The 22,178-nt window shown below is 38.9% G+C and overlaps 1 protein-coding gene across 5 annotated transcripts in view; it reads left to right on the top strand.

Moving 5' to 3' along the window:
- Window positions 1–22,178, top strand: part of LOC131242933 (ENHANCER OF AG-4 protein 2-like) — a 99,516-nt gene that overhangs the window by 67,620 nt on the left and 9,718 nt on the right. Inside the window, exon 12 of one of the 5 annotated variants that reach the window (XR_009169770.1) lies at window positions 18,067–18,220. The exons of 2 other annotated variants lie outside the window; for them this stretch is intronic. The gene's annotated coding sequence lies outside the window, so the exon portion shown is untranslated. Of the gene's footprint in view, window positions 1–18,066; window positions 18,221–22,178 lie in introns of those variants that run through there. 2 more of the 5 variants (XM_058241914.1, XM_058241915.1) reach the window with 2 other exon arrangements.

Consider the following 22,178-nt stretch of genomic DNA (forward strand, 5'->3'; position numbering starts at 1 on the left):
GCGTGTGTAAGCGTGCGTGTGTGTGGGGTGTGTGTGCGTGTGTAAAAAAAAAGAAAAAGATTATGCATGGTTTTCTTTTAGTTTTCATGATATTTGTGATGATTATAGCGATGTTTGTGTTTTTTTGTTAAATATCTTAATTCGGCTATTTAATCTCACATGTTACTTAATTCTTGCATCAATAGGTCTCTCCCATTCCTCTCTAGACAAAACCTCCTTATGAAATGTTGCAATCCATGTGCATAACCTAGCTTTACGTTCAACCCTTTCTCCCTCCACCACAACATTTTTAATTTTGTTAGCTTTAGCTCAAGCACTGGCCAAGGCATGAAAGAATTTCGTGTTCTCATCTCCCACTTTCAACCAAAGTGCCCTAGATTGTTCTCCATTTAATTTCTTCCTGTCTTAGCCTCACATTATACTTATCCCTATAAATTTCCCTCCACGCTCTCTCTTCATTCGATAGCTCACCTCTCTCTTCTTTGATATCGAGTATCTGAATGTCTTGCAAGATTGTCAATGCTTCCTCTTTACTCCCAAAAACCTATTTTTCCACACATTTATCTTGCCATTTAGAAGCTTTAATTTCTGAAATAGAGAAAAACCAGCCCCATCCTAAACCAAGAAGGAAGACCACTCTTTCACCTTTTCTGAAAATCCGTCCACTTCTAGCAAAGCGAGCTCAAATCTAAAAAGACGAGGACCCCAATCCTCCCCTTCAACCTCTAATAATTGGGCAATGATGGATACTGGCCACGGCCAACCTCTTTAATACACTAATGGGAACTCTTCAACCCAATCCGATGAAAGAAAAAAATCTGGTCCAACTTCAACTTAATTACCCTAGTCTGCCCATTGGTCCACGTTTATTTCACCTCATCCATTAGTAAATCTACCATTTCATTTTTCTATCCATTTTGAAAAGCTTTGCGTATTGCGGGTTATCTAACTTCCACTTGATTTCTCAAATGAAAATCTCACTATATTGAAGTTCCCTCCCACAACCCACAGTAATTGCCATTTGCTACAACACATGCAATTCAGCCCAAAATAGTGGCCTTAAGCTCAGCCTATTTAGTCCATATATAGCAGAAAAAACCCAATGAAAGCCTGATGAAACGTCTTTTAACAACAATGATATGGAGAACCGTCCCTCCCAGCAATCCTCTTTTATCCAAATGTTTGAATTACAGATAACTAAAATTTACCCTGCTGAACCATTAGCATTTAATGCCACCCAAAAATCTTTGGATTTTCCCCTCCACAACGAATTCACCAACCCTTGACTTGTTGATTGCAACTTTGTCTCTTGGAAAGCTGCATTTGGGCCTTATACCGTTTACATGTTCCTAATTTGTGCTCTCTTTTTCAGGCACCCCAAACCTTGCCCATTCCAGCTAATTATCTTCATCGGGTAACGTGGTCTATCTCCAAAAAGTTACCCACACCAAGCGTGCAGTATGCCCCGTTACCTCCCTGATACGCTTCATCCCTTGCACCATGGATACTTTACACACCTCTCCTTGCTGAGACTTTGACTCGTCTGATACTGCAGGCTGTTGGACAACTGTAATCATCTTCCCTTTATCTGCAACCATTGTCTGTCTTTCCATTGCCAATGGAGCTGTCTTGCACTTTCATTGCTTCTGCAAAAAGATTTGTCGATTTCATCTTGTTTCCTTCTTGACTTTAAGAACCTAACACTGTCGGGCCTGTGATGTTATGCATCAGCAATGCTTTTACATCCTTTTCAACTGAAGAAAGCTCTGCACCGCACCTTTTACGCTCTTCGACCTCTATTTGACTCTCCAGAACTTCCTATATCGAAATACCCGATCACCACAGCCCTTTCCCCCACTCTTGACGATGTGGAGTCAAAAAAGAATAAGAGGTGGGCTACAGCCTACAGGTTCTTTATATATATTATACGTAGGCAAGTGCCATCACTTAAACCTTCACCCACCTATGTGAACAAAACCACGTGTGTCACCCACCTGTGCGAATAGCACCACGTGAGTGTCTTCCTCCACACACGTCAAGAGAGTTCAAAATCCCCTTTCAAAAAACCTCATTTATGGATGAAAATCCTCCCTATATGACATCATCTTCCCATGTGTCAACGTCTCTTCCCTCTTCATTAATTTGTTAGTAGAGGCTATCGCTACATGTCAACTTGGCAATGCTCACCCCCCACCCCAACCACCCCCCCCCCCCCACCAAAGCATGAGTTCACTAAGAATGCTGCCTGGCAGCTGACATTTGCTTGCCACCCATCTTCACCTCTTTAAATCCTCTCCCATCAAATTTCTGCCCTTCAATGAGATTCAAACCAGTGTTTTAAATAGTGAATAGCATGTAGCATAGCGTTCACCCTCTAAAGCGTGATGCATAAGCTACATGTTATTTCTAGATTTTTTAATCAAGGTTGCACTTGGTTGAACCAATTTCATGATATTCTGCACTAAATTAGAGTGATTAATAATGAAATTTAACAAAATTTTATGATATTTGGTGTAACCAAATGCAACTTAAAGAATAAGAAAGGACAATGATTAAGTATACAGGTAAAGAAAGAGCAATGAAACTGATTTAATATTCTCACTTATATTATTTTACTAAAAGCATTGAAAAGATTAATGATTTTTTATTTAGAATAGAAAAACGTAGAAAATGATTGAAAACATGAATTGATTTTAATGTTATAGTGAAAAATAACTTGTAATGTGAGCTACATAGCGTGTAGCGTAGTCTCTCTGATTTTTTATTTTTTATTCACACACACCCCACACGTGCCTGCGCGCTCACACCACAATGGGTGCTCGAACCCATGACCTCATGTTGAAACTCTTCTGAGTCTACCACTGAGCCATAAGGATGCATGCAGCGTGTAGTGTAGTCTAGCGTGTAGCATATGCAAATTATTATCTAGCATAGGCTACACATGACTCAAGCTGTTTTTATAAGTTATGTAGAGTTAAGGCTAAGCTACACTATGTAGCATAAGCTACACACTATATAGCATAGCTATTTAAAACATTGATTCAAACACATCACTGTCCCTTCTTCTGCTACTCCGCTGGAACACCGTATTTGTGTTCCATCTTCTGAAGGCCGGTCCCCTATTAACAATTTCGAACTCTCTTGCATATCTTCGTTGTTTTGCTCCTTGACTTCCTGCTGCATCTTCACCAGGATTCAATCATTCCAAACTCTAATACTGATCTTTCTGGGCGCAGATTGAAGCTTGTTCTTCCTGGTTAAGATCCTGGCAAAACGTAACTGCTTACAACCTTCCGATAGTGGATCGATCTCCACCACCACTCCAATGCAGACCTGATCTCCATAAACACTTCATTTATCCACACTCTAGTGGGAGATCCCAAATTCGAAACCAAATTTCCTCCCAGTCAAACTGAGACCAATCCTCCCATCTTTGGATTCCCCTAACCATATCATCGCAAAACAGATTGCAGGCTATGAAGAAACTCTCAGCCATTTTCTGAGAGTTGACCAAAATCCATACAGCATCATCCTTCAGCATTTTCACCACCCGATTTCTTCTTCTAAACTACAGTTCTGACCCAACCAATCCCCCATTTCTTCCTCTGTAACTCCTGGTCTAACCGAAGCTACGAAACTGTATTCTAATGCTTTCCATGAGTTTTCTAATATTTTCCGACAAATTCTTTCTTTCAGCCCTCCGTTTGCTCCCTCCAAGCCCATTTCTCTTGTTGCATCTATGATGATTCCCCCTTCTCTGGAGTCTGGACTTGGCGAAATCTTCTTTATCCCATGGCTTGGGATGTCTGCGAACACATCTCTTTAGGACCTAGCAACCTCGGGCCCCTGGTTTATCAGTATTTCCCTCTGTGGCAATAATACCTCTTCCTTTTGTGGTATAGTTTCCCCCTCCCCTTCAATCCTCTTTCCTCCTTCATCATTCTTCTAAAATTTTCCACGTTTTATCTGCTCAAGTCCAAATCTAGCCTTGTTCACTCGCTACGCTCTTCCCTTGTACCTCACCCCATGCATTCTACTTATCATTACCTCTAGCTCCTTTGATGTTGCCATCTTGATGAAGGCAAAACCCCTAATTCCTGGCTTCCCTTTTTTCCTTGGTATTACAATTTCCCTCACTTCCCCTAATCTCCCAAACACTCTATGGAAATGGAGCTTATTCCACTCTGCTGAAAAATTCTCTCCAAAGGCAGTCGGTAGTTCCTTCAACTACCGACTCTCCCACCCCTTCCTCCAACTATTGTTCCTTCTCCTTTCTGCCACCTTCCATTCCCCCTGACTATTCCGTCCTCCCCCTACATCTCCCTTTGTAGTTGACTGCCCTCACCTATCCCCTCCTCTAATACCCCTTCCCCTTATCATCAGTGTTTTAAATAGCATGTGGCGTATAGCATGGCATTTGGCCCTCTATAGCGTGAAGCGTAAGCTACACAATCTTTAATATTTTTAATTAAAATAATAGAAAATATGATAAAATTTACAAAATGCAAAATTTCTGAGTTGTTGACTACGAATCTGGATTATCAACCACTTATTTCAATGCAAAATTTCTCTCTCTCTCTCTCTCTCTCTCTCTCTCTCTCTCTCTCTCTCTGTGCCTTTAGACATCTCTAAGTGTGACTTCTTTTTACTTATTTAGTGAACCGCCACAAATTCATGATATAGACCACAATTCGGATGGTCTGGATTTATCTAAGTGCTCTATCTATGATATGGACCACAATTTGGATGGTCTGGATTACTTTAATGTAGTGCCATGTGTCATAGGTATAAGTCATTATCATTTTAAAATAGGTGTTAAACTAACATAGAAAAAACACTTTAAAAAAAAGAAATTTCAAGTAGCTTACGCTATCCATGCTACGCATTACGTTGCACTACATGTAGCGTATGCTACATGCACTGTAGCTTATGCTACTCATGTACACTACGTAGCGTTTTCGCTACGCTACGCTACAACACTATTGAAAACACTGCTTATCATAACCACCTCTCCTTCTCCCCCTCTGTAATAACCCCTTCCGGTTCCTTGAGCTGCCTTCCTTCCTCCATTGCCGACTACACTTGAATAGAAAGATCTTTTCTCACCTCATGATTTCGATTCTCTAATGAGATTGATCTCTCGTTCTTTCAATTGACCGGCCTCTCAATCTCCGGTCTCCGTCTCTCATGTCAACCCTCATCATTTTGCACCAAGCAAGGGGCATTATTGGGGTTGAAGATAATTTGCTGTGGAAAAGGATTGGTGCTTGCAAGTATGGAAGCCAAGAGGGTGGATGGGCTGTTAGAGAATGCTCCTTATATAGGGCTTCAAGAGTTCAGAAAGATCCAAACTCCAGAAGCTGGTGAAGGATCTAGACTAAAATTTTGGGAAGATCTAGGTATGGTAGAGTTTGCTCGCCGATGTATATCGTGGTCTCTACAATATCTCTTTGGTGAAGAATGCAAGTATTGCAACATGTTTGAAGAGATAAGATAGGAGATGGGTGTGGAATCCAAGCTATTGCTGGAACATTTTGGATGTGGAAATTGAATAACCATTGACCTCCAGGAAAAGATGGAGCTTTGTGAATTCAAACTGGGGAGAAAAGATGGCTGGATTTGGAACGATGAGTCAAATGGAACCTTCTTGGTTAAATCCTACTATATCGAGTGAGCAAGGATGGGTCCACTATCTATAGGCTGGAATTGCAAATTTGGTGCTTACCCAGGCTGTTGAAGATGATTATTTTTGGTCGGATTGTAGTAAAAGGCAAATTACTCACCATAGACCAACTTCGCAAAAGAAATATGATCATGACAAATGGTCGCATTTTTTTTTTATTTTTAAGCATAGAAAATTAGAAATGCCTACATGTGTTTGAAGGACAAAGAAACTTGCAATGATCTTTTTGTGCATTGTGCATTGTCAATTGGCAACAACTATTTAGAATAGGGTAGTAGCGCTTTTCTGCGTGTCACGGGGATGCCACAATTGGTAGATGCACTCATGCTGGCTTGGAAGAGGCGGGCTTTTAGCTAAGAAAGGGCAGCTCTTTGGAGACTGGAAGGAAAGGGACAACAAGATCATCCAAGTTGGAACTGAAATAATTTTCCCTAGGATTAAAGGTATCATTGTGGCATGGACCTCTGTGTTATCTTATTTCAAAGGGTTAGAAGAATTAGAAGTATTGATGCAGTAAGCTAGGATGATATGTAAATTGGGGAGCTTTTTGTACAGTTTTTTTTTTTTTTTTTTTTTTTTTTTTAAATTTTTTTTAATCCAATGAAATCCACCGTTCAAAAAAAGAAAAAAACATGCTCCCAAGGCATGACACACAATTGAGGATATTGGTGCACTGTCGATCCTCCTCGTGTTGTTCTTTTGGGGCCACGAATAATAGCCTAACAACAAGAGCCCATCCTTCATTCAATCCTTCAAGATGATCATCATTCTTATCATACACATCGGTGGCTTCCTCTTTACCTTGCTTGTGTTTCAACTCCTCTTTACAATCCTGCAGATTTTTGGTGGGGTGACCGATGCAGGACCGATGCATGAACTAAGTAACATGTGAGATCAAATAGCCGAATTAAGGTATTTAATAAAAAACACAAACATCGCTATAATCATCACAAATATCATGAAAATCAAAAGAAAACCATGCATAATCCTAGCCTAAGCTACCAACATCGTAACTCAAGATCATTAAACAAAAAGAAAATAGGATCTAGTGGGTGTAGGGACATCCAATTAGCATAGGATATAGTCTATTTAAAAATAGGAAACCTAATATAACCTAGGATGAAAATTAGGGTTTTGGTAATTTGGGAAAGTAGGAAATTTAGGTTTAGGTTTAGGGTTTCGGGGATGGAAGAAAGGGGTTTTGATATAATGATGGTGGGAAACCAAAAGGGGCAGGTGGGTTTCACACGTGTGGCCATAGGTCACACGTGTCGCATGTGACCGTGTCGCATGGGATGATGGGTTTAGGTTAGTTAGGGTTTGGATCATGGATGGGTATGGAAAAGTTGGGTTTGGGAAAAGACGAAGATTTGGGATGGGAGTAGGGGTGTACATCGAGTCGAACAGAGTCGAGCTGGCCTCAGCTCGAACTCGGCTCAACTCGGTCCTCGAGCCTGACTGGCTAGCTCGGCTCGGTTCGGTCAGCAGCTTGGGCCAACTTGGGCCAAGTTCGATCCAAGATCGAGCCAAGTTTGCCATTGAGACATTTCCACAAACACTTGGACTGCACCTTCAAAATCCCTTTGTATATGAAACATAAGCAATGGTTTTACAGGTATTTTATCAAACACCTTCCTTGCCACCAGCCACACTTCGTTGAGTCATTTTATCAAACACTTGGTGAGCAACATCAATGGCAAAGTAACCAAGTCACCAAACTGGTTCGATCTGAGTTCGATTCGAGCTGGATTCAATCTGAGTCGAGTCAAGCTGGGGCCTGCTCGAACTCAACTCAAACTCATTTTCGAGCTCAAAAAATCAGCTCGACTTGGCTCGAACTCAGCTTTGAACCAAGTCGAATCGAGCTTTTTCGAGTTGAGTCGAGCGAGCTAACCGAGCTAGCTTAGTTCGTGTACACCCCTAGATGAGAGAATTAAGAATCTGAAAAAAAAAATACCCAGATGTGGAAGAAAAGAGAAGATGGTATGGGGATAGATGGAGACCTTGCACCTCCGTTGATAAAGATTAGCTTCGCACCAATCTTCCTTCCAAATCGCATGGAAGTATCTTCAAATCGCATGAAGATGGGAAAAAAAAGCAAGAGCTCTTTATTATTATTATTATTTTTTTAATCATGAAATTCAATGAGGGAGATAGATCCAAGAAGTTTCAAAAATTACAAAAATCCCTATCTTGTGAACTTTAACGAAAATAGCCATAGTCTAAATAAAATCAACTAAAACACTCACAATGTGTCCAAATATAAAATAATCTAAAACTAAATCCTAAAATATGATAAAGTCTAAAGCTGATGTGGACGATCAACGATCGATGGCCCGATCATGTGATCCATGCGATCCAATGGCCCGATTGTTGCGTCCCTCCGATCCAACGGTCTGGATCACTCCATAAAGTAGCCCATGTGCATATTCCTAGTGTGGGTTCTTCCAGATGCTCGCACATGCACATGAGGTCTTCAGCACGATCACGGGTACTCGCCTAGCCACTGGGAAATCGGCGCGGCCTACTTCCTCCTCTAATACGTACATAAGGGTGTACGTGACGTGATGTCCTAATCAGTAACCGATGACAAAGCTTCCATGCTTACAATGTTTATAACATTTTGTCATACTGTTGTCCCTCTTAGTGTTGTCGACCATGGGTGCCTTTCATTCATACGATCCCAATTTGAAAAACCAAAAGCTCTTTGGTCACTGCCCTGGTTAGCTGAACCTGCAAATGTGATATTTGGAGGCCACTTGTCACACTAGAATCTGGCCAAACACTAGAAGACACCCTGGCTTGAAATTCTGGTTGTCTGAAAGAAATGATTTTCAAGTACTCTTTGACCTTGAGTGCAAGCTGATGCACTTCATCAAAGCTCCATGTGCAGTTGGCTACGATTTCATGTTGAATTTCCACACAAAGTCCTGACTTGTCTTGCTGCTTTTCGTGATTCACTCTCTCAAATCCATTTCTGAATGTTTAGCACTTGGAACCCCTTAGCATAACTCTTCAATGGGTTTGTTACCTGGTCTGAGGAGAAACAACTTTTGTATAGGTTTGTTTCTAGTCTGCAGGTAGAAAGCATTCCCTAATCTTGACCTTCATCTCGTCCCGTATCAGTAGGTGGTTGGTGCAATCTAAGGAGCTGTTCCTCCACACTGTACCACCATAGATGTTCTGGCCTCTTCAATTTTTCTTTCATGAGTTGAACCTTCTCCTCCTCTTGCATCTAGTACCAATCAAATCATCATCCACTGACACTAATCAATCAAGAAGGCCATCAGATTTAGTTTTTCATGGAAATCAGAGACATTAAGTTGGGCTTTGTTGTAACATCATCAAAGGAGTCGTGGCTTGAAATGCCCTTGATTTTGGAAGTCCTGCATTATCATTGCCATGTATCTCAGGATGATATTCCTCAAAGATAGTGTAGCTGATTGATGGGTCAGCAGACTCAGCACTTTATTTTTATTGCCTCGAAGCTCTTCTTCATCTCCTTCAACCCCATCATTTGTCGTCACCAGATTTTGTAGATCATGAGAATTCTCTAGCTGAGTAGAGATCCTCTCAACTCGTTGCATTAATTCAGCCATTTGTCACATCAACTCCATAATCAACTTGTCCCTTTGATTGTCTGATACCTTAGGAGTGTATGATCCACTTCTATGAGTAATCATAATGTACCAAGCTTCCCGAAGACCTGTAAAGCTTGCTATGATACCAAAAAGGTGTAGGACAGTTTAAAGGGGCAGTTGAAATTTTAGGTTTTTGGGTTAGATGAAGTCTGAACTGATCGAACAAGAGTGAAAAGGGACTTATCTGGTGGTCAATGTAATAAAAAGTTAAAGACAAGAATAAGAAGGGTAATAAGCTTGAGTCACACAGCCTGAACTAGGGTCCTCGGAGTCTCATCTTAGACCTGTAATTTAAGATTGGAGTTGCACCAACCGATCTGGCTATGAATTGGAAACCCATCCATAATGAAATGAGAATGCAAACACAAAATTTTCCCTATCATCTCTACAAACCCCACCCCTCTATCCCATCCTGGGTTACCACTGGATGATCCATCAACATTAATCTGAAACCATCCCTGCTTGGCTCTAGACCAAACCACCACCATTGGTCTTTTACTTGAAAAACTGAATTAAGGTGGTTTTCTAATAGAAAAGTGGTACCAGAAACTATGTTGCATAAGAATATGGAGTGGTTACCACTGTTGACTGTTAATTGTATGTAGCTTCTTTAGCAAGTTTCTTCTTCTATAAAATCAATGTGCTAGTTCTCTGTTGAGAATGAATGAATGAAGCAAACATTTCCAACACTTGCCTGCTTGGTGGTGTAATTCCATCAACCCTATTCTCTCTTGGTTTTTCTCTATCATATTTGCAGAGAATGTAATGGTGGTAGCAGATGCTTTGGCAAATTTTTAGAGTTCGTCCCCATCGGATATTCTTCTCCTATGCAGAAGATATCCTAGGTGTTGCGCGGATCCCCTTGTTTCTGGATAGAGTTGGTGTTGTAAACTTTTGTGTATCTTAAAATAATAAATAAATTTAAAAAAAAAAAAAAAGAAGAAGAAGAAGAAGAAGAAGAAGAAGAAATGTAAACTTTTGGGCCAAGCGATGGTTTTGGTTGGTTTGGAGTTCAGTGTTGTATAGTTGCTATAGGATTTTCTATAGCATGTAATGTGTGTGTGTGCGCGCGCGTGCATTGCACCATTCTCAAGCCACACCCTCATTAAATTTAATATCTAGTCCCTAGGTACATGGGCTTGTGTATGGCCTTGGGGCCTGGCTTACGGGCTTGGGCTTGGATCTGGGTTTGGCCTAGCCTGGGTTTGTTGCCAGAAATGATCCACTCTTTACGTCTTCAAATGTTCATCTCTCTTTCTAATAGAAGTATTTACTGTAGCAATTTATTTGCTATTGCAAATATAGTGATCCCCTCTTCTGACTTATTTCTTCAGAAATCCATGTGCCTCATGTATCCTCTTCTATCCACTATTGTTTTTCCCCGCATGCCCGTTCAGATATTCAGCTATAAGTACCCTTTCTCTCACTATGCAATAGCTCATACAATGCTTACCAAAACTGTGTTTTAATAGTTTCTTCGTCTTATTAGAGGTGCATACCACCAATGGTACTGATCCCCGTGACCAAAGCTATTCTACCCTTACATTCTTTAGTTATGATGACCCATGGGTCATTTGTACTATTATCCTTGACCGCATACAACAATTCGAAGGCATCACCAATCTCTAGAAGCCATAAGAATCATTCATAATCAGCTCCGCAATGGGGGTTATCTTTTGTTTTTCACGAAATTAGATCTCTTACTGCTTAGTTAAACGTTTTGTTCCCTTGTTGGAAGAGATGCTAATTCCTTTGTGGAGGTTTTTGCCGGGATTTCCCACTCTTCTCTTTGTAATGGGAACTCCATTACCCTTTCTTAATTTTCATTTTATCCTTTGTTAGTTTTTCGGGTAAAAAAAACTCCTTTGCTTTCCTTCATTTCGATTGGTCTCCTGTAAGTAGTGTTTTAAATATTGACTATATCAGTCAATATATCCCACGATATATCTTGTATCTCACCTGTGCGATACGAAACGCATAGGTACTGCCAATATATCCCACCCATTCGATCCAGTGAGGATTTTCGATTTTCGATCCATATTTTTGTTGTAAATCAAGTTAAATCAGTGTCAAATTGTAACAAATATATGATTCTTCATATTTTCCATTAAAAATCATGAATTTGGAACTTCAATTTCGAGATTTAGGAGAGATGGGTCAAGTTGTGGGAAATTGAGAAAAATCAAAATTTCTCGCAAATCTGTTACAATCTTTGTATCCAAACACAAAATTAAACATGTATGTAACTTGATCTAGTGATTCTTCTTTGGCTTTTGAATGTATTGCTTGTGTTTCCATACACGTCTTCTTATGTTTACAAATTAAATGAATAGACTTTGAATATACTTGCATCAGTTCAGTGGGAAAGCGCATATATTAGGACCCCATACAAAGGAAACCCTTATTATGTGCACTTTTTATTATTATAATGTTTTGATTTCTAAGTGCGTATTAGTAGAGAATGATTTAATGATAATAATGTGAAGAAAAGAGGAGAATATTGAGAGAGGAGGAGGAGGAGAGTTTAGGAGAGATGTTGTGTTAGGCTTGCTTGCCCTAACACATAATGTTTTATTATAATAAAACATATAGTACATCGTAGGAGAAGAGGGAAGTGTGCACATGCACTTACACTAAAAGGGCTACTAACCACATACACAATACACTATTTCACCCAAAATACCATGAAAGGAGGTCCAAAAAATTCTGAAAAAATCATGACAAACCTTCTAAAATCAAGATTTATCAAACCTCTAAACTTTTAGCTCAAACGGAGTCCATACGTCCGTACAACGCTGACATCGGCAAGGTGACGTGTCGCCTCTCAATTTGTTGGATGCGGAATGCCTGGATCTATGCTCTGATACCAAATAGAGAATGATTTGATGATAATAATGTGAAGAAAAGAGGAGAATATTGAGAGAGAAGAAGGAGGAGAGTTTGGGAGAGATGTTGTGTTAGGCTTGCTTGCCCTAACACATAATGTTTTATTCAAATAAAGCATATAGTACACCACAGGAGAAGAGGGAAGTGTGCACATGCACTTATAGTAAAAGGGACTAAAAGGGCCACTAACCACGGGGCCACTAACCACATACACAATACACTAGCATTCTCTATAGTATTGATGTCTTTTTCAACAATCCCTGAAGTTTCATTGAAAATTTTGACCAATTTCCCAATGTTCCCATGTTTCCCAACAATGGCGATACATTATGCGATACAACCGATATATCCCATGCGATAACCGATATGTATCCATATCCCAAGGTTGTGATAGATTACGCGATAACGATATTTAAAACATTGCCTATAAGCATGATTACCTATATTAATCTTCATTTTCAATGTATCCACCAGCTCCATACTCATGCCTAACAAAGTTCTCACATGCCAATTGGCAAGATGAATTTCACACATCTTGAATTTTTTACCCTTTTATCAGCTGTTGCTTTGTAAGAGATAAATCCTTAGTTATCATCTCTCTGATTGACCAATTCAACTTTCTCACTTTGAGATGCATTTTCTTTTTGATTAGTTACTTGATAGAATATCTCCAGGATAAGGTTTTGAGCCCATAGCTCAATGGCAACATTGACGTCTCATGTTTGAGCCCAGCTTATTTGTCTATATATATATATAGAGAGAGAGAAAAAAAGAAAAAAAAAAAAAAGGAAAAGAAAAAGGGAAAGCTCCCAGTCTAACTCTACGTGGACTTCAAGTACCCCTCGCAATATCTGCATTCCATATTCTAGAATTCAAAAGAGCAAATTTATGATGGATGACTGGAAGCATGGTATAATTCTGTTTTTTAGTTGCAGTTGTGAATGCTTTTAGGAATTTGAAAGGCTTTCATCTCCAATTTTTGTGATGAACTAATTAAAGATGATCAACCACAGTTCATGCACAACAAACAGGATTTTGCTGCTTTATGTTTTATGCAAGTGCAAGGCTTTGATAAATGGTGAAATGAGGTTTGCTGGCAAGGTTGTCACCTAGAGGCCTACCCCTTTTCCCTCACCATGTGATGATCTAGCCCATTCATCTGAAAGTCTCTGCCTTAGGTGGTTTATATGGAAATGATCTCGCTCATCAGAGATCTCATCATCCATACCAACTTTTAAAAATGACAGTACAACAAAGCATTTTCTGACTTGCATGCACAAAACACAGATGATCTTAGGCTAGTTGGATTCTTTACATGTTGACCATCTGCTGTAGGAGCTTCTAGATGAATGCTTTGGGCCATCTTGTGGTAGGGCGAATGGGACCAGCAGATTGGGTGAGCTTCTAGGTGAGAACCTTGCTTGCAAATTTTGTGCTTAAGTATGCTTTTGGAAGCACAAGAAGCTTCTCGCCAATCTATTTGCACATGTATGGAAGTCTTTACCTTTTTATATGCAAGTCCCATACACAGAGTACAATGGACGTATGTATGCCCTTATTGATTTATCTATTTGATTTCATAGTAGATAAAATTGGAAATTTTACCAGGCCCACTAACGGACTGATATATCACTACATAACTAGGCCATTCGATCGAAGATTAATTGGTGGCCAGGAGGAATAACATGTTGATCATGTAAGGATGAAAATTTCCACATGTTTTGAATGACACAGGTTTTGATCCTTGTGTTGGTGTTATGCGTGCCTTTTCAAGCCAATTGGACTCATTTGATTGTTTTGTTGATTGGAACTTGGTCATTAGCAATGTTCAAAATATCGGTATCGCGTTACGTATCGAATTCTTGGGATACAGATACATATTGGATATTGCATGGGATATATCGGTTGTATCGTGTAATGTATCATTGTTGTTGGAAACATGGGGAAACGTTAGGAAATTGGTCGAATTTTTCAATGAAACTTCAGTGATTGTTAAAAAAGACATCAATACACACTTACAAATCAAAACATTACAAAAAAAACAAGTACACGTAATAGGTTTCTTTGTATGGGGTCCTAAATCTATGCGTTGTCTAATTGAATTGATGCAAGTATATTCAATGTCTATTCATATAATTTATAAATGTAAGAAGACATGTAGAAACACAAGCAATACATTCAAAAGCAAAATATGAATCACAAGATAAGGTTACATACATGTTTGATTTTACGTTTGGACACAAACATTGCAAATGATTTGCGAGAAATTGGGAATTTTTGATTTATTTTTTTTCCAATTTTCCGCAACTTGGCCCCATCTCCTCCAAATCTCGAAATCAAAGCTCCCAATCCATGATTTTTCATGCAAAACATGCAAAATCATGGATTTGTAACAATTTGACACTAATTTAACATGATTTACAGAAAATAAAAGGATCGAAATTTGAAAATGCTCACCAGATCGAACATATGGGATATATCGCACTACCTATGCGTTTCGTATCGCACAAGTGGGATACAAGATATATCGTGGGATATATCGGCCGATATCGTCGATATTTAAAACACTGGTCATTAGTAGTGACCTCTTTTGGTGAATGGAATAGGGTCATTAGTGATCCACTTTATTATATGCTTTATTATTAATTGTGATTGGAAACTTGGACAAATTAATGGGTTATAAGGATTTCTCTTGAAATTCCTTTTTGCCTTTGGGAAAAGAATGCAATTCACATAATCGCTGAAATGGGCTAATGGAGAGTCGATGTTCAATATTCTCGAGTACCCAAAATTCTCCATGACTATCTCAGTGGGGTAAGGCAACCGGTGATTAGTTTTATGTTCATCTTGTGTATGAATCGATGACAAGTCGGGATGGATTTATCTCCACTATCGAGCATTTAGTTGTCGTCGCCCTTCACACATGGGAGTATGGACGTTCATTTGTTCATCGAGTTCTAGTCCTAGACTCAATTTTATCTGTATTTTAATATAGGGCTTTGATACACCCAATGTTTTAAATAGCGGTAGCATGTTGTGTAGCATTCAAACCTCTATAGCGTGTAGCATAAGTAGCGTAGCATGTAGTGTAATACTTCTATTTAAAAATAAAAAATAAATAAATTGGAAAAATATGATAAATAGTAAGAAAAACCAATATGTGTGTGTGTGTGCCTAAAAGCTGATTCATTTTTTCAAGTATATGCATGTTCAAATAAGTTATTACTTATCATTTATCAAAAGCCAATCCACATGTATAAACCAAATCAAATCATCATCGCATCCACAACTTTCTAAGCAAAGCACTTTAATTAATAATGACTAATTGAAACCAGAAGTCGCAAGTATGAAAAGAAATTAAAATCCTACAAGTTGAGAGTATCAAGTACAACATACAAAATACAATTATCATTTAGAAAAAAAAAAAAAAAAAACCACAGTGTACATGACATACGATATGTGTATGCTACATACACTGTGTATGCTACGACCCCTGTAGCATATGCTATAGGGGATTTATGCTATTTGCTAATGCTATTCAAAACACCGAGCACACCTTTTGATGCTACGTTAGTGGTTGACACAGGTGATATTCTGTTCTCATGTTAAGATTCAGGTGAAGCTTGATGTATTTCAGAAAGGAATTCACTTATCACCCGGGACTAAGTATAGTGGCCAGATTTTGTCCCCTGAATGCTCCATCAAGCTTAAAATAGTTGGCCAGTGTGGGTGTATGTGCGTGTGGGCTTATGATTGGTTCCACAGGTACATATACCTGGGTCTTATATGTTATGGACCTTTATCCTTAATTTTCAGCCGTTTATCTTTGTTTATTTGCCCCTAGGCCTTACTATAGTTTTTCCCTTATATAAAGCCATGTATGTAATTTTACCTTTTCTTCTAATATTATAAATTAGAGTGGGCTGGACATCCCAGCCCCATATGCTCTCTCTCTCTCTCTCTCTCTCTCTCTCTCACACACACACACACACACACACACACACACACACACACACACACACAAATTCTCTCCTTCTTCTTAACATGGTATCAAAACCCAAGTGCTCTTTGGATTTCTTCGTCTTCTTCATCTTCTAGGATTTCTTCTTCTTCTTCTAGTGTTTCTTCAAAAAATTTAGGCTTTTAAATCATGGTTGCTGGATTTGAAACCCTTGCTGATTTTCTGTTGTCCAATTGAAGATGTTGCTGGAAATTCTTCTTCAATTTCTTTTTTGAAGTTTTTTTTTTTTTAATTATTTTATTCCAGAAGGACTTGCTAATATTTGCTGAATGGTTGAGGGTATTGGTATACATTCGTTCTCTTTGACATGTGGATAAAACCCTTGTTACCTTTTCTGTTATCCAATTGAAGATGTTGCTGGAAATTCTTCTTCTAGTCTTTTTTTGAAGATATTTTCTTAAGGGCCTGCTGATTTTTGTGTTGCCTTGGTTAGGGTTTGCTGGTTTTTTCTGTTGAAGCAGAATTTTTGTTGGTTTAGCTAAGGTTTGCTGGATTTTTTTTCTGTTAAAACAGTTTTTTGTGTTGCCTTGGCTAGGGTTTGTTGGATTTTTCCTGTTGAGGCAGACTTTTGTGTTGCCTTAGCTAGGATCTGCTGGATTTTTCCTGGTGAGGCAGACTTTTGTGTTGCATCGGATAGGGTATGCTGATTTTTTTTTTTTAAAAAAAATTTGGGGCAGATTTTTGGGTATTTTTTCTCTAATTTCTAGCAATCACATTTTTGGACAGCAATCGAGTTATTAATCTTATTTTTAGCTTGTTTTTGTGCATAACCCCTTTCCATGTGTGATTGGGTTTGGACATTCATTGGAATTTCTTATTATAGACGTTTGTTCTTCTTGCTATTGTTGTTTATAGCATTGTTTTGGCATTGGTTGTTTGAAATTCTCTGTCTTCATCATCCACATTTGATTGTAGACCCCATTAATTCCAGAATGGAATGGTTAGTTGTTCATTCTGAGAACCCTAGCCTGCAGATTACAACACAAATTGAAGTTACGTAACTACCTTCAGTGGTCTAAAGCTGACAAAAGTTGGGATATATAGATGTTAGTGTAGAAGTTGGGATATATAGATGGTAGTATAGAAGAACCACCCTCTACCATCTCTCATATGTTGAATGGAAATCAAACAATTTGTTGGTTATGTCCTACCTCTTAAACTCTATGGAACCAGAAATTAGCAAAGGTCTTGTTTTTTTTTTTTCTATCCACTGCTTCTGAGATTTGGTTGACAGCCTATGAATTGTCTGCCAATCAGAACAATGTGGCCCACATTTATAATATCTATTAGGAAATTAGTCAGTCGCGAGTTGCGACAGGGGGAGAGATCTAAGTCTGATTATTATGCCAAGATGCACAGTCTGTGGTAGGAGTTATCCTTTCTCAATGATCTTCAATTTGTGTATTCTACAGATGCGGAGGTATATATAATAATAATAAATAAATAAATAAATAAAACAATGAAAAGAAATGGATTTTTGAGTTAGTGGTGGGTTTTAATACTGATTTTGAACTAGATCATGCTTATATTCTTGGATCACCTTTACCATCGCTTAATAATGTATATGCTTTGTTATTACTTGATTAGAAGTGCAGGACAGTTATAGGTTCCACTGTTGTTGAAAAATTTGCCTTGGTGACATGATTCAGAAACTTTGATCATACTGGTATTGGTTGTGGACGTGGTAGAGGCCGTGGATGTGGTACTAGCCATGGTTGTAGCATGGATCGATTGTGTATTCATTGTGGAAAATATGGACACACTGTTGACTATTGCTAGGTTCTTCATGATCGTCCTCAGGGTAGAGTGACCAATTCTACTGCCTCGGATGGCAGGGACTCTCAGATTACTGTTGGGGAGGCAACACCTTGCACAACTTCACCTGTGACTCCATCAGTTGGTAATGTGGTTCATTTCTCAAAATTCGGATATGGTACTTTGTTAAGGGATGCCACTCAGAATAAGGCCTCATCATCTACTTGGCCCAGATAGGTAACACATCTATTGTCTTTCATACCACTACTTCAAGTCATTGGATTATGGATTTGGGAGCTATTGATCATATGACAGGCACATGTTTACTCCTAATCCAAATTTAGGTTGTGTGAAATTAGCAGATGGTACCCTTACACCTATTGGGAGTGAGGGTAGTATATTTGTTTCTCTGTCTTTCTCCTTGTCATCCATCTTATTGGGTCCTAATATTACATCTAATTTGCTATCAGTTATAAGGTTACAAAGGACGTGAATTGTAGTTTGACTTTTTATCCTGACCATTGTGTTTTCCAAGATCCGAAGACGAAGATGCTACTTGGTCGTGGACATGAGAATGATGGTTTATATATATATATATATATATATATATATATATATTTTTTGTTTAAATACTTCAAGTCATATTAGTAAGTGTCTTAGTGTCAAGAAGGAATACATTTACATTTGGCATTGTAAGTTTGTTCATCCCTTAAGTCTAGTCTTACAATCTTTATTGTTCATGTTAGTTGAATCTAATGATGTAAAAAACTTTAAAGTGTAAGGCTTGTGTCTTAGCTAAACACCGTAAGTCTGTTAATCCTCCTGTAGAGAAACGATCCAGTAGAATTTTTTCTTTAGTTCATTAAGATGTATGGGGTCCAATTCCAATTATTTCTAATAGATTTAAATACTTTAGTCTCGTTTATTGATGATGCATCTCGTATGACATGGATTTATTTTGATAAAAACTAGAGATGAAGTTAGCTCTATTTTCAAAGTGTTTCATAGGTGGGTCAAAAGTCAATTTAATGTGAATATTGGAACTTTTCGTACAGATGATGCCAAAGCGTATTTTTCCCATACTATGTTATCTTATCTTCAGAAACATGGTATGTATTCTTAGATTGTATGTGCATATACCTCACAACAAAATGGAACTGCTAACAAGAAAAATAGACATCTTTTAAAAGTCACTCGTTCTCTCCTCGTTGGTATGTTTGTTCATAAATCTTTTTGGTCAAAGGCTACCTGTTCTCTGGTTAATCATCTTCTTACGAAGGTTCTTACTGAAGTCACTTGTCTAATATTTTTCGGCCCTTTATCCAATTCCTGAAATTCTATTGCGGGTCTCTGGGTGTGTATGTTATGTCTATAATACTGATCATCTTAGAAATAAATTGTCAAATCGAGTTGTCAAATGTATTTTCTTGGGATATTTGTCTTCACAATAGATGTATAAATGTTTTGATCCAGTTAGTAAAAAGTTATGTTTCTATGGATGTAAAATAATGCAAGGGCATTTTCATACTAGGCTTGAGTGGGGTTGCCTCTGGAATGCAGGGGCACACTTGGGGTGGGCAGCCCGTGTGAGGTGGGCCCCACCCGTGTGAGGTGGGTGGCTCGTGTGAGGTGGTACCCATGTGATTTAGGGCCCACAAGGGGGTTCGACCGAGGTCCTAACCCATGGGATGTTGGGCCCGGGCTATGAGATAAAGGGATTGATTTGTCATGCTCTATCAGTTCGAGCTTTAAGAGCAAGTGGTTAATTGTCCTGCATCAAATTGGTATAAGAGCAGGAGGTCTCGTGTTCAAGACTCTTCACCGGGGGTGATTAATGCTGAGGCATTTTCACACCAGGTTTGAGTGGGGTTGCCTGTGGGATGCAGGGGCACACTCGGGTTGGGTTGCTTATGTGAAGCGGGTGGCTCGTGTGAGGCGATACACATGTGATTTGGGGCCCATGAGGGGGTTTCGGACGAGGTCCTAACCCATGAGATGTGGGGCCTGGGCTATGAGATAAAGGGATTAATTCTCCATTCTCTCAGTTTGAGCTTTTAGAGAAAGTGGTTAATTGTCCTGCATCATAAAATTTATTAGAGACACTCCCTATTTTTTTGGTGAAAAGGAGGAGCATCGTTCTATGGTTCTTCTGGTCCTTGTCGTTAAGTCTAATAAAATGTCGTTTGTTCCTTCCAAACTCGATAATGCTAGAGATGAGTTTGCTACTGATTCCACCAAGTCTAACTTGAAGGTATATGAATAAAGGAATGCTTGAAATTCTATTCTTTCTCAGGACACCATGAAATACGCTTCTTTAGCTTCAAGTACCGATAGTGTTCCTACTCATTTGTCTATTCATGTTGATCCATGTTGATCCATATTTAGATGACCCTTCCATGGATTTATTGCTATTAGAAAAGTAAAGAGACAATGCACCTCTCATCCCATTTAACTCTTTCTTTCCTATCATTCTTTGTCTCCTTAGTGTAAGTTCCTTGTTTATGCTCTTGCATGCTCTTCTTCCATCATTCCTAAAAATCTTAAGGATGCTCTTATTTCTCCTCAGTGGTGACAAGCTATGGAGGATATGGTAACTCTCTTAAAAAGATTCATACATGGGAGATGGTTGTGTTACCAGTTGGGAAGAATCTCGTGGGTTGTTGTTGGGTGTATGCACTCAAGTACAACCTTGATGGAAGTATAACTTGACATAAAGCTCGCCTTGTTGCTAGAGGCTTTACACAAACTTTCGGTAATGATTATTATGAGACATTTGCTCTTGTTGCTATGATGAACTCTGTTTAGATGATTATTTCTCTTGTTAGAAATTTCCATTGGCTCCTACATTAACTGGATGTTAAAAATGCATTTTTGAATGATAATTTGACTGAGGAGATATATATGCTTCCTCCTGGATTTACTCGAAATGGGGAGGAGCAAAAGGTATGTCGTCTGAAGAAGGCGATATATGGTTTGAAGCAAGCTTCTCGAGTATAGTTTGATAAGTTTAGTGGGGCCTTGATTCGTATTGGATTTTCTCGTATTCATTCTAATCATTTTGTATTTATCAAGAGGTATATGAAGGGGACCATTATTGTGAGTGTCTATGTAGATGATATTCTTATTACAGGTGATGATGCTAATGGCATTTTTTAGTTGAAATTATATGTGAGTAAGGTGTTTGATATCAAAGACTTAAGACCACTAAAATATTTCCTTGGATTTGAAATCTCTCGTTAAAAAAAAGGGCATAGTTTTGTCTCAACAAAAATATGCCATTGATTTGTTACCTTCAACAAGTAATCTTGTGCCGACCTATTAATTCCCTTGGAAGTCAATAAGAAGCTTAAGGTAGATGATGGGGAACTTCTTAATGGTCCTCGCATGCACCAACACTTGGTTAGGAGATTTATATATTTGAAAATTGCTCGTTCAAACTTGTCTCAAGCTGTGAGTTTGGTTAGTCAGTTTATGCACACTTCTCGTTTTAGCCATCTTGAAGCAGTTCATCGCAACTTACGCTACATTAAATCATCTCCTAGGCATGTGATGGAGACATCTCGCGCACACGCACACCCCCCTTACACACATACGCAAGGAAGAGGGCCCCACCTTCGATCTGGATCGATGACAAATCCATGGAGGGCCTCCTAGTTAGAGGACTGTGTTTTGGTTCCTTGGGGTGGACCCGATCATCACGTGGATCCCATCATTGGATCTCATGATCGTGGCCCACTACCCTAGGTGACCTAAGACTTTTGAGTTTTGCTAATTACCGTTATTAGGAACATCATGAACGGTTTAAATTTCATTGATTAGTTGTTATTTTTTATTACTTCGTCTTTAAATAATCGTATGCGCACATAGCGTGGCTTTTAGGATATAGGTTTTTCTTATAAATAGGTAACCCCTTGTAGGGTTTTTTCCATTGAAGATGATTAATAAAATTCTACGTTTTCCTACTTCTCTAATTCTCTGAGTTATGGAAACCTAATTGGGTGCGAAACCCTCCCTTCTTCGAAGGGCTAACTACCGTGGTGCGAAGCCACACCCATCCTAAATCACCCACATCTCCTACCCTCCATATTCCTCATCTCCTACAGCCATCCCCTCACGTTGCTGCTAATCTTTCTCCTACAGTAGATTTTCAAAATCTGGCATTGCAAGAAGGCTGAAACTTAGGCGGAGCACC

The sequence above is a fragment of the Magnolia sinica genome, chromosome 4 (assembly GCF_029962835.1).
Source record: "Magnolia sinica isolate HGM2019 chromosome 4, MsV1, whole genome shotgun sequence".
NCBI lineage: Eukaryota > Viridiplantae > Streptophyta > Magnoliopsida > Magnoliales > Magnoliaceae > Magnolia > Magnolia sinica.